Source organism: Patiria miniata, unplaced genomic scaffold, assembly GCF_015706575.1.
Source record: "Patiria miniata isolate m_02_andy unplaced genomic scaffold, ASM1570657v1 HiC_scaffold_16, whole genome shotgun sequence".
NCBI classification, from domain to species: Eukaryota; Metazoa; Echinodermata; class Asteroidea; order Valvatida; family Asterinidae; genus Patiria; species Patiria miniata.
Window position 1 is genome coordinate 18,029,515 of NW_024037054.1, and position 14,934 is coordinate 18,044,448.

General features: G+C 39.2%; 2 long non-coding RNA genes across 2 annotated transcripts; both read left to right on the top strand.

Annotated features, from left to right (window-relative positions):
- The first annotated feature begins 1,832 nt into the window (after positions 1-1,832).
- On the top strand, positions 1,833-9,027 carry LOC119723178. Its single transcript, XR_005270525.1, has 3 exons — positions 1,833-1,877; positions 7,738-7,831; positions 8,953-9,027. It is a non-coding gene; the product is annotated as an uncharacterized LOC119723178 (long non-coding RNA).
- Positions 4,082-6,773, top strand: LOC119723177. Its single transcript, XR_005270524.1, has 3 exons — positions 4,082-4,701; positions 4,832-4,956; positions 5,386-6,773. It is a non-coding gene; the product is annotated as an uncharacterized LOC119723177 (long non-coding RNA).
- Positions 9,028-14,934: the final 5,907 nt, after the last annotated feature.

Consider the following 14,934-nt stretch of genomic DNA (forward strand, 5'->3'; position numbering starts at 1 on the left):
GTTTGCCCTACATGCACGCTTGTAAATGGTGTGCTAGTTCACTGACTTTGTCAGTAGGTTTATAAATCATTTTATTAATAATTATTACTCGGTCATATTTTTACGCCAGTGTGGAAATTGAAGACCGGGACATTTCAGACCGGGTAATTTCAAACACTGTAATATAATTTCGGGTAAATAAATATTCTGAATCCTATAGGGAAAAAAAACTGAAGTCACAATTTTTGCAATACAGCTAGGTTATTCCACTGGAAACATGATGGGCAATATGCATCTCACACGGAGATCGCGTGTGGGGCTATAGTGAAATGTAATCGGCAACTTTTTTTCTGACATTAGGAAGGGCTGATGCCGCTTCACAGAATCTTGTGAAGGAAGTACGCATGGCATTATGGGTAGCTCATCAGCAGCGCTGCATGCTACGTCACAGGTCACGCAAAATCTCTCCAAAGAGAGCTCGAAGAAATCAGCCCTTCCCAGCGTCCTGTTTGCAGGAGGGGGGGGGGGGGGGTACGAGCGAAGGCGCCCTACATCTGACAGCGCTGAGTTGTATGGCAAACTTTAATATCTAGGATATTCTGGTGTTGTGTGTTTCTCGGATCGAGTATATGCCCACCGCTGCACCTCTTGCACTTTGCAACATAAAACAGTACATTGGAACTGAGGAACAAAGTACCTGGCATTAGAAGATGTATTACCTTGAATTGTGCATTTAATTACTCGAAAGCTATTGCTTATTCGACAAATTATTTATTAATTCATGTCTTTTATTCATTAATCATAAATCAACAACAACCAAAAGAAATGGAGGAAACCTAGAACATCATGAACATGAAAGACGAATCAAAAGAAACAGTCTAAATGTCAATGAAGCAAGGAACTAGAAATTAATGTAGAAGTAAGAGGGAAAAAATGGTTTGCAGAATTGACAAATTAAATAATTAACAATTAAGCATAACAAGGAAAGCATAACAAGAAAAGCATTAGGAATAATGATTGCTTGGCTAGGTCAAGGGAATATTGATGAGTGGGATGGGCGATATGAAAGAATACCTTAATCTTGAGAATCAATCCAAACGGGGCTGTATTTTGAGTAGAAGATAACGAAGGATGAGACCAGTGCTGTTTTTGACAGGTGAGTGGTGAGTTGCCGTATTTCGGTTTTTGTCATCATATTGAATAGGGAGCGGATTTGTGTTTTGTTGTTTTCGTCTATGAAGCCTCTACTTCCTTTTTCCCAGGCGATGAGTTTGGAGTTGAAGCCTATCTCACGCAAATCTCGTGTTAGGTTGGCATATTTTTGCATTTTGTAGTCATGGCTTTTAGTTATGTTAGTTTCGAATGGTACCGTTAATTCAACTATGGTGATGTCTTTGTTATGTTCGTCTGTTATGACAATGTCTGGCTTAGGTGTGGTTGGTAGTATGGATGGTGGGATGGTATTGCAGCCAGGAGCGTATTTACCATCGAGATCGGCAAAGAGTTTGCGGTAAGAGCAGCTGTTGTACATTTTGTCTAGGGATTTACAGATTTCCAGTAAAACATTGTTGCCTTGATTGAGCATTACTGGGCAGTAATTGAGGACGTGTAACAATGCTTCTTTGGATGTACAAAGTGTACATAATAAAAGACATTTACATTAGCATATTAATGCAAAAACAATCCCGACTCATAGATCATTGAGTTATTAATAAACAGCATATATACGGTACACATCGGTGCATGGTCCTCAGTTTTCACGTACAATTTGGCCAGAGCTGTTGAACTGATCAGTCGCGAAAATGCTCCGAATCTTGCTTGCCTGTCTGATGCTTGTCGTCAGTGGAGTGGAGAGTAACTGGAATGCCGAAGAAAGCGATCCATCAAAAGCAAAAATGGTACCTACAGGGTGAGTCAAAAAAAGCGGCAACCAAACCCCCAAAACTATATTTCATATTTAAAAAAATATGTAGCACCGAAAATAATACTGACTGGAAAGCCAATTTCATAAGCTACTTTTAGATGAAAAAATGACTGAAATTGCTCAATACGTTCAAAGAATATCACCATTTAAACACAATGACCCTTCAATCTCTTTCGTCAAAAAAAGCGATTTCAAGAATCGTCGTCCAAATTGTCTTCAAACATCACCAGCGATAAAACCTCAGTTGAAAAGTTAAAAAATATTACACAAAGTCTTTTCGAAGGCCCGTCTTTTAATAAAGTGGATTTTAAAAATACTATGTTTTGCCTAACAAGGGTCATTAATAAAGATATTGTGTACTACAGTTGTTGACAGTTGTTGAAACAAGTTTTCTTTGTTGTTCCAAATAGTCAGAATACACAATAAATTGCTCCTTTTTTGGACGAAACAGGTTTTAGGTTTATTGTGTTTAAATGGTGATATCATTTGAACGGATTAAATCATTTCAGTATTTTTTTCATCTAAAAGTAGCTTATGAAATTGGCTTACCAGTCATTACTATTTGTGGTGCTTCATTTTTTTTTTTTTAATATGAAACATATTTTGGGGGGTTTGGGTTCCTCTGTTTTTGACTCACCCTGTACATGTATTCTCCTGCCACATATTAGACCGTGGGCCAGAAATCGTAGCGTGCAGAATCGTTCGGAGTTTTTGGTGGCAACTTTTTTTCTTTCCTAATGGACTCCTTTTGTGACACTGATTAATATTTTTGATGTTGCCGGCAGAAAACCCTGCAAACTAATGTGAAAATCAAGGTAGAAAATTGCCACTTTCCCGTCGCGTCGGCGATGTTTTTTTGAACGCCGATTGAGGGCGGTATGTTGCAACCTCGAATCAGCGCTTCGTAACCGATTTAGAAAATTGCGTTAATTTTCCCGGGGATGAGGATGTCAGGAGGAACATGGCGGCGCCCGTCGGCAGGACGTGCGTTTGCAACGTTGGCGAAGAAAGCGGTTAAATTTCACCATTTTCAGAGACGTGCTGGAAGACGTTTGTAACTTGTTGTCAGCAATGGCAAGAATTGGATGGAAAGGAGAGGGAAGTTGCCCAAAAAAGCAAAGATATAGCGAAAAACGAACGACCAAAGACCGAGTACGGCTACCACCGTCATGACCGTACCGGCATTGCTAGTACCACTGCCAGATGTAAGTTTCCAATTCCAAACATGTCGAATGTTAATTGTTATCATCGTAGTTGGGGGGGGGGGCTATTTATACTATTTTAATACGTAACTGAAGTCATTTTTTAAAGCAAATAAATAGGTTGTGTTTGCTATTAGTAGGGCCTACGTTGAAAATAAAATAGGATTGGACAAACATGACAATCTGACAATGATTGAGTATTTTGGGGGTAAGATAACCATATTTGGCCATCACTTGTCACCCTTTACAGTCAGAACATATGAAACTGGTCTTAAAATTTGGAATTGTGTTCTCAGTAAATACTTCAATATTTTCCCTGCTAAGTTTTAAGACTGATTTTACTTTCTGATGGCTGATAGGTCACTGAAGGGAAAAATTAGGGAAAAAATTCCGTACTCGGACGTCACTTTTTTCAATTAATTTTCTAGCCCCAAAAGTTACATCTTTTATGGTTATTCCTCCACTTTCCCTCCTCTACTCTCACCCTCTCCTTTCCTTAATTTCTATTTATTAATCAGTCAGTTACTTCATCGGGATTCGAACCTCTGACGCTTGCTTGATACACGAGACTCTTAACCGCTAGGCCGCGCACGATCGCTGTTGCAATAATCAATCTTTGGACCTATTTGAAGTATCCATTGAAATAAACTAAATATTCATGAGAAAATAAATATTCATAATGACGTATTGCACTATCATTGGCAGGCTCATGCGACGTCATGGTTGTTGATGTCACGTGTATAACCTACCGCTGTCTTTCAGCCACTACAATCAGTTTTGACCGGCTGCTTCAAGTTAGTTCTGCACGACGTATGCATCCAAAATGTGCTCTAAAAACACATTTTGAGTAAATTTTTTTCACCTTAACACAGCTTCCTGGATTTCTTTTGGTTCAAATGACAAGGTGAGGTGACAATTAATATGTTTGGCAGCAGATAAATTGACGTCCGAGTATGGATCTTTTCCCAAAATTAGTGATGGCCAGATCTGGGAATCTTTCACTTATTTGTTTCACACCGGCTATCGTTACAGCAGCTGTAACGTAATTGTCAACCTCTGTTGTTAGTCTTTATAGCATTGTCTGGTTCTTGTAATACTCAATGTTGGGATCCATGGCTGTAAGAGCCAGACTATAGACAGGTTGGTTTTCGGACATTCTGTATTTTTCTTTGAAGAGCCACGGACATGAGGGATATCGATTACGAAGGGAAAATAATTAATTCTACTTCTACAAGAAGTATGATTTGATTACAAACATACTTTTAACTAAAACTTTCGGATCTCTATTATTTAAATCCAATCAGCCATTTCATTGCCAAATATTTCATCTGTCTCGTTCTCATTTCAACAGATTCTGCAATGAATCAAAAATAAAGCGAGCAAAACTGAGGATGGAAAAGAGCTCAACTAGTGAAGGAGGTGATGGCACAGGAGATGTGGTAATCCCCCGCAAGAGAAGACGCACAGGAGAGAAAGAGCAAAGGACCAGGCATGCTCTACCAGTGGAGTGCATCATATGCAAGAAGAGCAAATGGATCCAGCCGCCATATGGACCGCGGAAAAAAGAGCCACTCACAAAGTGCGAATATGAAAAAGGTACAGTCATAATTACATGTACATGTATATAAAGTGTGACACCACCATAATGTCATATAAATGGAAAGACATTTCCACATAATTGTTGAAACCACTTTGAACCAGATTTTGTTTTCACTATATTTTTCAGGTGGACAACTTCTCAAGACTGCTGAACTACTCAATGATGAATCCATCCTTCTTGATATTTAAGGTCACGACATGGTGGCAATCGAAGTCCGGTATCACAGATCATGCCACAAGAATTACATCAAGGTAAGACATTGAAGCTATCACCAATGTTGTGTTACTCCCCCCCCCCCCCAAAAAAAAAAAAAAAAATCAATGCAGAACCTTCTTTATCATAAAAAGTGGCTAGACGTTTGGATTATTTTCTGTTGATTTAGAGCATGGCAGCTAGTCAATGTGCAAGGTGATAATATTTTCCTATTCTATGGAATATTATTAAGTGTGTGACTAAAGTCAGATCACAGTAATAGTGCCCTTAATTGTAGGATATAGTGCCTTTAATTGTAGAAAATACTAGGATACTTAAAAAAATAATAAATAAATGGGCATGCCATCACATTATATTCATGTAAATTGGATAACTTAATACATGTATGCATGCAACTATCCTCCGAAACATTTCTTGTAAATGCAAGAAGGGACATTGCAAGTCACGAATTTGTTCTTGTGTGGCAGGCGACTTGCCGTGTACAGACTTGTGTCGTTGCAGTGATTGTGAGAACACCACTACTGAAGACATCGAATGCCTGTCCAGCGATGACGAAGAAAGTGACATTGAAGACGATGAATAGACACAGGGACTTATCGTAGTACGGAAAAGTTTACATACCAGTATTCATCATCAGCCATATTTATGTGTTTGCTCATTCTACATGTACTTGTAAATATGCATAGCTTTTTTTTGGCATGGTGTAGACAGCAGAAACGTGATTTGCCATCATGTCTTTCAGGAAGAATATTTCTTTGGTTTGTTTTTTACAGCAAATTTCCAGTTTCCAACAGTATATTTTTAGGCTTATGACAATTCCTCATCTACAAATAGTTCTTCCAGCTCTACCTTCTGTCGACCCAAGTTGATGCTTGAGACGAGCGCAACAGCTCCACACTTAAGTGAAAAACTCAATATATGTAATGCCTTGACAATCCATTATTGCATAATTGCATACTTTATTACAATAATTATGACATATATGTATTTGGAATTATGGAAGTTCCAGGTCTAGACAGTTAATTTTTGTGTTAATGGCAAATTCAGGGATACCTTGAAGAATTTTTTTTAAGAAGAACATATTAAGTATGGCCAAAGATTTATTTGTTGCTTATTTATTAATTAATTACCACAAAATAAAACCTTTCCAATTAGGTCATTGTTGGAACCAAATACTCTATTTTAGGTAAATGACATAATTTGGTAATCTGCAAATAAGTCTTTGAACTTCATATGTTATGGAAAACTCGGTGATATCTTGAAACAAAAAAAAATTGGGTGGTACAAAGTGTTGACTGTGGTCAACTTAGCGTTACTTGTTGATAGTTTGAGAATTAATTACCATTTATTGCTTGCATCAAGGACTTTATTTTAGGTAAATGAAATAAGTCAGTCTTCTCCAAATAGTTTTTCCTTCCATAAACATTTAAGATTAAAACTTAGTGCTGTTATAATCCAATTTGTTGCAAAATTGCACAATTAATTACCATAATTATGTAATTATGTTAAATTTGGAGACAGCTCATTTTGGATTAATGACATAAATGTACATGTAATTCAATACTTTCAGCCTCACATGCAAAATTTCAGTGATACCTTGAACAAACTATTTATTGGCATAAAAAACACTGAATATGGCCAAAGCGTTATTTTGTGCATAATTTCATATTTAATGATCACAACAATAAAACCATTAATATGATATTTTTTCTTGGCATCAATATAACAACTGTTTTAGGTTAGTTATATAATGCAGTCGTATACAATTACAGAAAAGGTCAGTCATGCCTTATATGGAAAAGTCAGTTACATGTATGCCTTCTGTGCCAATTGCAATAAAACATATATGAGCATATGAACATTGTTTTTGCAAAGTACATGTAATTAAAGGGAATATACAACATTTGCAAACATCGAAAAATAAAACTACCAAGTTTTTGCGAAATACCTTAATAGGATGTTGGTAAATGACAGTCTAAAGCATCCTGTAAAATTATGGCACCTGGTATACTGTCATTTTCAAGAAAAGTGGTATTTTTGTATCAATTTCCAACGCTGATCGGCCGATCAGCGTTGGAAACAACTGGCTTTTTTTTTCAAATACTAGCCCCAATTGACCATCGCACTTGTTTACAATCGATTACAAACCTATTAACGGGTACGAGCCAGCTAGACTGGTTCCCTAACCTTACAATTCCCCAATGTATGTAAACTGCTCTGTTTCTTCTTATATGGAGTCAGGGAACCAGACTACAGGAAAATGATCGTTTTTCTTGGTTTTTATAGCATTTTCGAACCCAAAACCTCCAAAAAGTCAGTGTAACTATATTTGCTTTATATTTCCAACCCCCCAATTCCAACCATTTCTGAAAATTACAGCAAAAGCAAATGATGTATATTCCCTTTAAGAAACCACCTTGTATATGAACCTACAAGTCTATAGAGTTAATAATCATTAATTATTCTAAGTGGGTGACGATCTGCATTTGAATCGGAGTAGCCGTTTCTGAGAACTTTAAGGGGATGGATACCGCCATCGGTCGCTAGGGACCCCTAATAGATTTTTGGGGGGGATCAAACTTTGGACGGGGATTGTGACTAAACGTGCCACTTAACAGCTCGGCAACAGGAAGAATTGAATTCAGTACCCTCGAATTGACAAAGAACAAGCATTTTTTTCTTGCCACCAAAAATTTTTAACGGACTTCATTTTCTAGGCGAGATAGGATTTCTGGCCCACGGTCTATATTGTCTAACGTATAAAGTCCCAACAAAAGAAAGTTACATTCCCTTTGTTTGATTTTCCCACCGCCAATCAGGGATTCAGTCGCATCGATATGACATGCAACGACGCTGAGGATGTGTGTCAACACTGTGTCATAATGCCCCTCTTTGGACACGAGTTCTTAATGGGTATGTATCCACACTTGATGGGTAAATTAAGCCTTGGGCAACATAAATCAGTCCGTGTACAGGGTGAGTAAAAAAAAAAAAACCAAATGGCAGGACCAATTTTTGAATGAAGTTTTTCCTGTAGCACTTTCAAAATCTAGGATATAAAAATCCAATCAATAAGCTTTCGTTTAATACAAGAATCATTCAAATCATTCATGTACTTTTCAAGTTACAGAATTTCGAACACAAACACCGCTTTTAAGTTCTGTCCACGGATCATAAAACAGGTGAGTGTTCTTTCATCAAACTTAAAAGAATTCTCATAGGGATCGAATTGTTTTCGTTTTGCTGAAAGAACACTTAATTTTTTGTGAGCTGTGGACAGAACTTTAAAACGGTGTTTGTGTTCAGTGATTTGAATTACTGTTGTTCTAAAAGAAAGCTTAAGCATTCTAGTTGCGATTAGAATCAAAACTATAGACATTTGGTGTGGTTATTGGAAACGACCAAAATGCCCGAAGAGCAAATGAGCCTATATGCCTATATAGAACTGGCAAAAATGTTTTTGTATAAAAACAGAAACAATTTCCAATGATGCCTGGAACACCATTGAGTGGAACCAATGGTTTAATCCATGAATGGTGTCTACCATTCAGTGAATCCAATGGTGTTATCAGCGGTACAAAATGGTAAACTCTATGGTATTCCAATGGTAGCATTCCAAAACACCATCGCAATGGTAACCAATGGTATTAATCAATAGTTATTGCCGTTTGTAAACCATTGTCTCAATCAGTTGTAAATTGAATGGTAATTCTCAGTGATAAAACCATTGATTTTATTTTTGTAAGAAAAGGATTCAGACAAATCACAGCACGCAAACAATTCTATCACGAATGACGTTCCCGTCATAGCGAAAGCATAAAACTTCCGTGACTCAATTGTGGTATGCAACAGTGCACAATATTGAACTGTTGAAGGTCTCATGCGTGATCACGTGCCTGGATTCGTGTATTAAAGCAACATTCTCTTCTTTGATTTACATGAAAGATATAGACGTTAACCCACCGAGCGTATAAGAAGCCCTAATGCAATATTTCTTTTAAATTAAGCCCGTGTTCTGCGATTGTTATTTGCAGTTACCGAATACACGAAGGATCCTTACAAACTCCAGGTCAGTATCCGAGAAGGAAGACAATCCAGAGACTGGACCTTTTTTCAAGGTACGTGCGCATCGGTCCCTTTGCACTGGCTATATTGGGAAAAGGCTGTGTTAGCAGGTTCGCAGCTACTTGGATGACCCATTGCTTTGCAAACACAACAGCCTCGTTTTGATTTCAACTTGGCGATCACCTTATATTTTATTTTTCAACAAAATTATATCAAATGAGAGCTGGAAAGACGATTAGCCCTTGACCCGTCGCCCTGTGTTAGGGCGGCCGCGGAGGAATGAGAAAAGCGGGAAAAGGCAGAAAAGATCAAGTTAGACCCAGTGGCGGTTCTAGGGGGGGGGGGGGGGCCTAGGGGGGCTTTACCCCCAAAAAAATTTGTCAAGCCCCCCCCAAAAAAAAAAAATCCATAAAAAAAACAATTGCACCAGCAAAATGTACTCCCCCTAAATAAATAGTCGTGAGAATGGTGCATTTGTACAGTATTAGTTAATGTAGCGCTCTCAACTGAAAATATGGCACGAGCGGGAGAGGGAGTACCCTGTTCATACGCACTAAAGGACTGTTGCAGGCGGATTCTTAGCTATTTGGAATTGGAGACGCAGTGTCAGATCATGAGGCCTTCGCTGATGACAAAGGCAAGCTCCGATATAAGGTTAACCAGTTCGTTTTTCATGGCGAAACCAACTCCATGAATCTTTAGTTGGTCCTCCAGTTTGCATTTCCAAAAGAAGGTGTATGTCACCCCTTTTCCTTCAGTTGGCATTCGGCTCATTCTTCGTTAAAGTGTTCAAGTTGGAACTAGGACTTTACAAAATATCAACTACAATGAATATATAAAATCTGCTCAAAATCGTAAAGTTTAATAGCTCCAGGACATGGAACAAAACAGTACTGATTTTTAACTAAACCATATTTTTTGAAATAAATACTTGAAATTTAACCTTCTAAAACGTGTTTTAACAGATACGTTACCACTATTTTATTTATAGAAAAGTTGTCTTTGAAACAAAAACTGGGAAGGCTTAAGTCAATATGAATTTCAGAGCTACACATTGTGAAAGACAGACTAAAAATAGAGGGATTTGAGTGACAGTATTTGACAGGTACATTGGAAACATCGTGTTTTTTTCTAGATTGTGAAAACAAGACACATAAATTGTCTGTCTCGATTTGCTATGCACATAATTTCAGTTGCTACATCTATCACTTTGCATGTTGCAATTTCGCATTTATTTGCCATTAACTAATAATTAGTCATTATCATTTCGATGAACAGGTAATTATACGAATATTTCCCATGAGATTGAGATAGTGAGATCCACAATGCCAGGCTGCTTTGGTAACATCTGGCAAATCAGATTTATAATTAAAACACCATATACGGGATGACGCAGTAAGCAGCACTTACACAAAACTTTATAGCAGCTGCTGTAATCAATCATATTATAATGATGTTATTGAAAACGCCACGCGCTCCATACACCAAAGTTGTTGTCAAAATATAAAAATCTGTACACCCTGTAAACGAACAGTCAGAACCCGACAATTAAAAAAAACACAAGAAAAGTCGAGTTTGCATTGTTTAACACAGCAGAAATGATCCCAATTTCGTCGCTCTACGTTATAATGTGCATTTGATGAACACATGGAATAAAACAAAGGCGATTTTTAACAAATGTTTTTATTTTGGGGGGAAAATAACTACTTGAAGTTAAGTCTTCTAAACGTGGTGTAACGATCTACCAGATACGTTACCACAAGTCCACTTCAATAAATTCATGTCTTTAAATAAGATTATGTAGATATTTTAAGTAGATGTGAATTTCATTGGTACACATTGTGACAGACAGACTGAAATAAAAGGTTTCGTTGATTCTGTTTGTCAACAAAAAAACATCATTAATCGTTAAAAAAAAAAGAACTACTGAAGTATATAATTCAAGGACCATAATGCAGGGCGGATCCAGGAATTTTTGCAGGGGGGTCGGCCTTTCAGATATTTTTTTTGTATACCAATGTTGCGGTTTTTTTGGGGGGGGTCAGAGCATAACGGGGGGGGGGGTCGAGACCGTGGGTTTGGATCCGCGCCTGCGTTTAGAATATCATCTTGTTCTATTATTACGGTTATAATTTTTTTTTTTTCATTTTCGGGGGGTCAGAGCAGGGGATATAAATTATACGGAATAATCATGTGAAGTTTTGTTCGCGTGATATGTTTTGCGCATGCATATCACGGTTAATGACTTTACTAAAATGCAACTAGTGCATCCCCTGGCAAACAATCCTGATCAACTATGACCAAATGATTTAAAATTGAATTCAGGCACACATGATGGAGGTCAGAGTTTCCTTTTCCCAAGTGTGTTGAGCTGCCCCACCTCCCACCCCTAAGTTTACCCCAACCAACCCACCTACACTACCACCCGAACCCTCGAAACCATCATTTAAGTGTCCCTGTTGCTTAGAGATAATGTCTGAACAATACATTTAATTGTATCATCTTAGCTACGCTCGCAAATTAAAGATTGATATTTGAACAGATACGTTACCGAGCTCATCAGATACGTTACCAGGCTGATCAGATACGTTACCATAATAAACTAAGATATTCTATGTAAACCAACAACGATGGTTTCATGTTATCAAGTTTTGTGCAATTACAACCCCTCACTTCCTAAAATCTTTATCTACAGATTCTACAAGTTACATATTTTACCATTAAAAAAACATTGTATGATGCTACTCTAAACTTTAAGAATATTCGACAGAAATTCAGCACAACATTACAATCCTTCTCGGCAAGCATGCGCTCTATGAATCACAATTAAATGTGTTAAGAAACTTTAAAACGTGTAGACAGCGTGGGAATCGATGACGTAGCTCATGTTTGTTGACGTCAGCATAACATTTGCATGATGAATTCATAATCAGTAACGTATCTGGTGTAACGTATCTGGTGTAACGTATCTGGCCCGCTCATGTTGAAATAGGCTTCCCTTGACAAACTGTGTGACCTTAACTACTTCTTCCGCCACTTGATCAGTCATCACCCAACACACTGTTGACTGGTATGGTGTTTGAGGTCAGCTTCCTTCACGTGTCTCGAAAGGAAAGGCAAAAATAGGTAACGTATCTGGCGCTACACATACGTAACACATGGATTTTTTTCGTTGACAGTTCTAAAAAAATTCAAATTCAAAATGTATTAGATTCATGCCATTTGTACAATATAATACCCAGTTTGGTCTAGTCTGTAAGCAACTTCAACGTGCATATTCCTGAAATTTTAAGTCTGTTTATCGTTTCGAAAAAAATAGTAACGTATCTGGTTATGAAATTGGCGACATGCGCTCTGAAGGCGCTCAAGTAAAATTAATGAGCCAATCTTTTTCGATTTGTCATTGTATATTTAGGGCATACTATGGACTAATAATATAAAAGGGTAATCATTGATATGCACACATGGAAGACGAATGGGAGACTTTTTAAAAAAGGCACCTTGGATGGCGACATGAAAAAACCGCAACAAATACCACTTTACCGTCACAATTTCTAAGATGTTCTTGATTTTTGTTACCTTCTTACTACATGGGTTTATGAAACAAAACTTAGTCTCGAAGAAAATTAATATAAATCATTATCGAATTAGCCCCCTCCCTGTCTAGGATGAGCAGAGTGGATCCTAAACAGGGCTACTCAGTAGCGGAGCAATTGAGCTGTCGCATCCCTCTCCTGTTCCTGTCCAAAACGATGGCAGGACTGAATCACAACCATTGCTGCACTACAGGAACACTGTAGCAATGCACAACCAAAGCTGCATTACAGGAACACTGTAGCCAATGCTGCACTGCCTGAACGATAGTATCGCATTGCATAGCTCAGTGCCACTGTGGAGATATGGTTCGCGCGCACGTAGCACTACGAAACCATGGGCCCAGCCCAAATCAACCACAATGCACCCGCGCGTGAACGGCTAAACAGTCCAACAATTCACCCGCGCGTAGCAAATAGCGCAATTCACCATATAGCAATACACACCACAGCGAGAGCACCCTCAACTCACGTTCGTACAGCTCACTGCCACTTGCCAGAACCTCCGCGCGTACACGTGTACGTACAATAACATGTACATGTGCATAAACACTACACTTTCCGTCACACTATTGGTCTGGGTCCTCCCCTCGACCTTAACGCCTAGGGCGGCCCTGCCAGTAGCACCAAGACTACCGACGGCACTGCTCTTTGGTCGGGACCGTATCTTAAGTCCGACGCCTCATAGGTCCGACGGTTCGGACTTATGAGGCGTCGGACTTATGAGGCATAAATTCCGCCTCATAGGTCCGACGCCTCATATTAAGTCCAACGCCTCATAAGTTCGACAATGGACAAACGCTGTTTTGGACTTATGAGGCGTCGGAGCTATGAGGCGTCGGACTTATGAGGCGTCGGACTTATGAGGCATCAATTCCCCCTCATAGGTCCGACGCCTCATATTAAGTGCGACGCAAAGTCCGACAATGGACAAACGCTGTTTCGGACTTATGAGGCGTCGGACCTATGAGGCATCGGACTTATGAGCGGACCCCTTTGGATCCACGGGACACACAAACCCTTCCACAACGACAAAGTTGCAATCCTCAGAAGAATTGCAATCCGGTTCGTTAGTAAAAACGTCATTCACGCGCGCACACCACTGATTACTAGCGCCCATTGGCTGCAAACGCTCGAGCTGCGTTAACTTCCGGTTCCAATCGTGCAGAAAGTGCTGGAGGTGACGTCACACTAACGAACCGGATATGGACTACTCAGAAGATGAAACCGGAATCACTCTAGGAAAAATCGCGACCACGCATTATTGACATACTATTATCATTAATTCGTTGGCTAATTGTTAACTAACTTCTTTCTTTTCTACGTTATCTCCAGACGACCTAGCTGGAAAGTATCGGTGGTGCGAATCCACCTACGGCGAAGCCAATTGGGACTACGACGCCTCATGGAGATACACCATTTGCTACGAAAACATCTTTGATGATATCTCCGTACCCGAAGATTGCGCTAAGCCTCTGGCCGTCGTAACGCATGAAAGTCACTATTACGATGACGAAGTGCGCGGCCAGCAGATGCTGTTTTGCCTGCCCTAGTTTGCATGGTTGTAATCAATGATTAAGTCATCACAAGTCATAGCAAGCAATTGTGCGGTAGACAAAACATACTGGAGTCGCATTTATTAATTCAACTTGAAACCATAACCGACTTCCGTGGGACCCTTTTTTGTTTGTTGGTTTCCCGGCCCACACCAATTCTACCATTGCCGATTGTCTGTTCACCTAACCCGAAGGCCACAACATAGGCGACACATATTATAATATAAGCCTTGGCAAGGGCGGATCCAGGGGGCCCCAAACAAAACAATTTTTTTAAAGTGGCGTCAAATCAAAGGCAGGCACTGCGTACACCACCATCTATTCCTCCCAAAGATTTAGTTAAAGTGATCAGAAATAGCTTCAGATTGCACCACAGAGCATCTATAATCCAATTTTTTTCAGGGCCCTTAATAAGCGGTCCCCGAACCCCACGCCGTCATTTTTGGGAGACACTTTTGGAAGACCAAAATTTGTTTGCCCCCCCCCCAAAAAAAAATTGTGTTCTGGATCCGCCCTTGAGCGTTGGTTGCTAAGATCAGCAAAAATCAGCCCCGTTCCCTATAAGGCCAAAAAAAGTCTCCGGTTTCTTGTATAGAGCTTGCCCAAAAAGTGGTGCGGCGACGCGGCTTTTTTTTACCTGATTTTTTTTTGCTTCAAATGTCGGTTGATGACTGCAAAATGGTGCCCGACTAAACTTTAATAGTGCAAATATATGGTAGTCCACAGAGGCCACATAAAGCTTATTCTCTATCATAACTCCATCTAAAAACACCTTAAAATTGTGCTGCAGCAGGATTTCAGT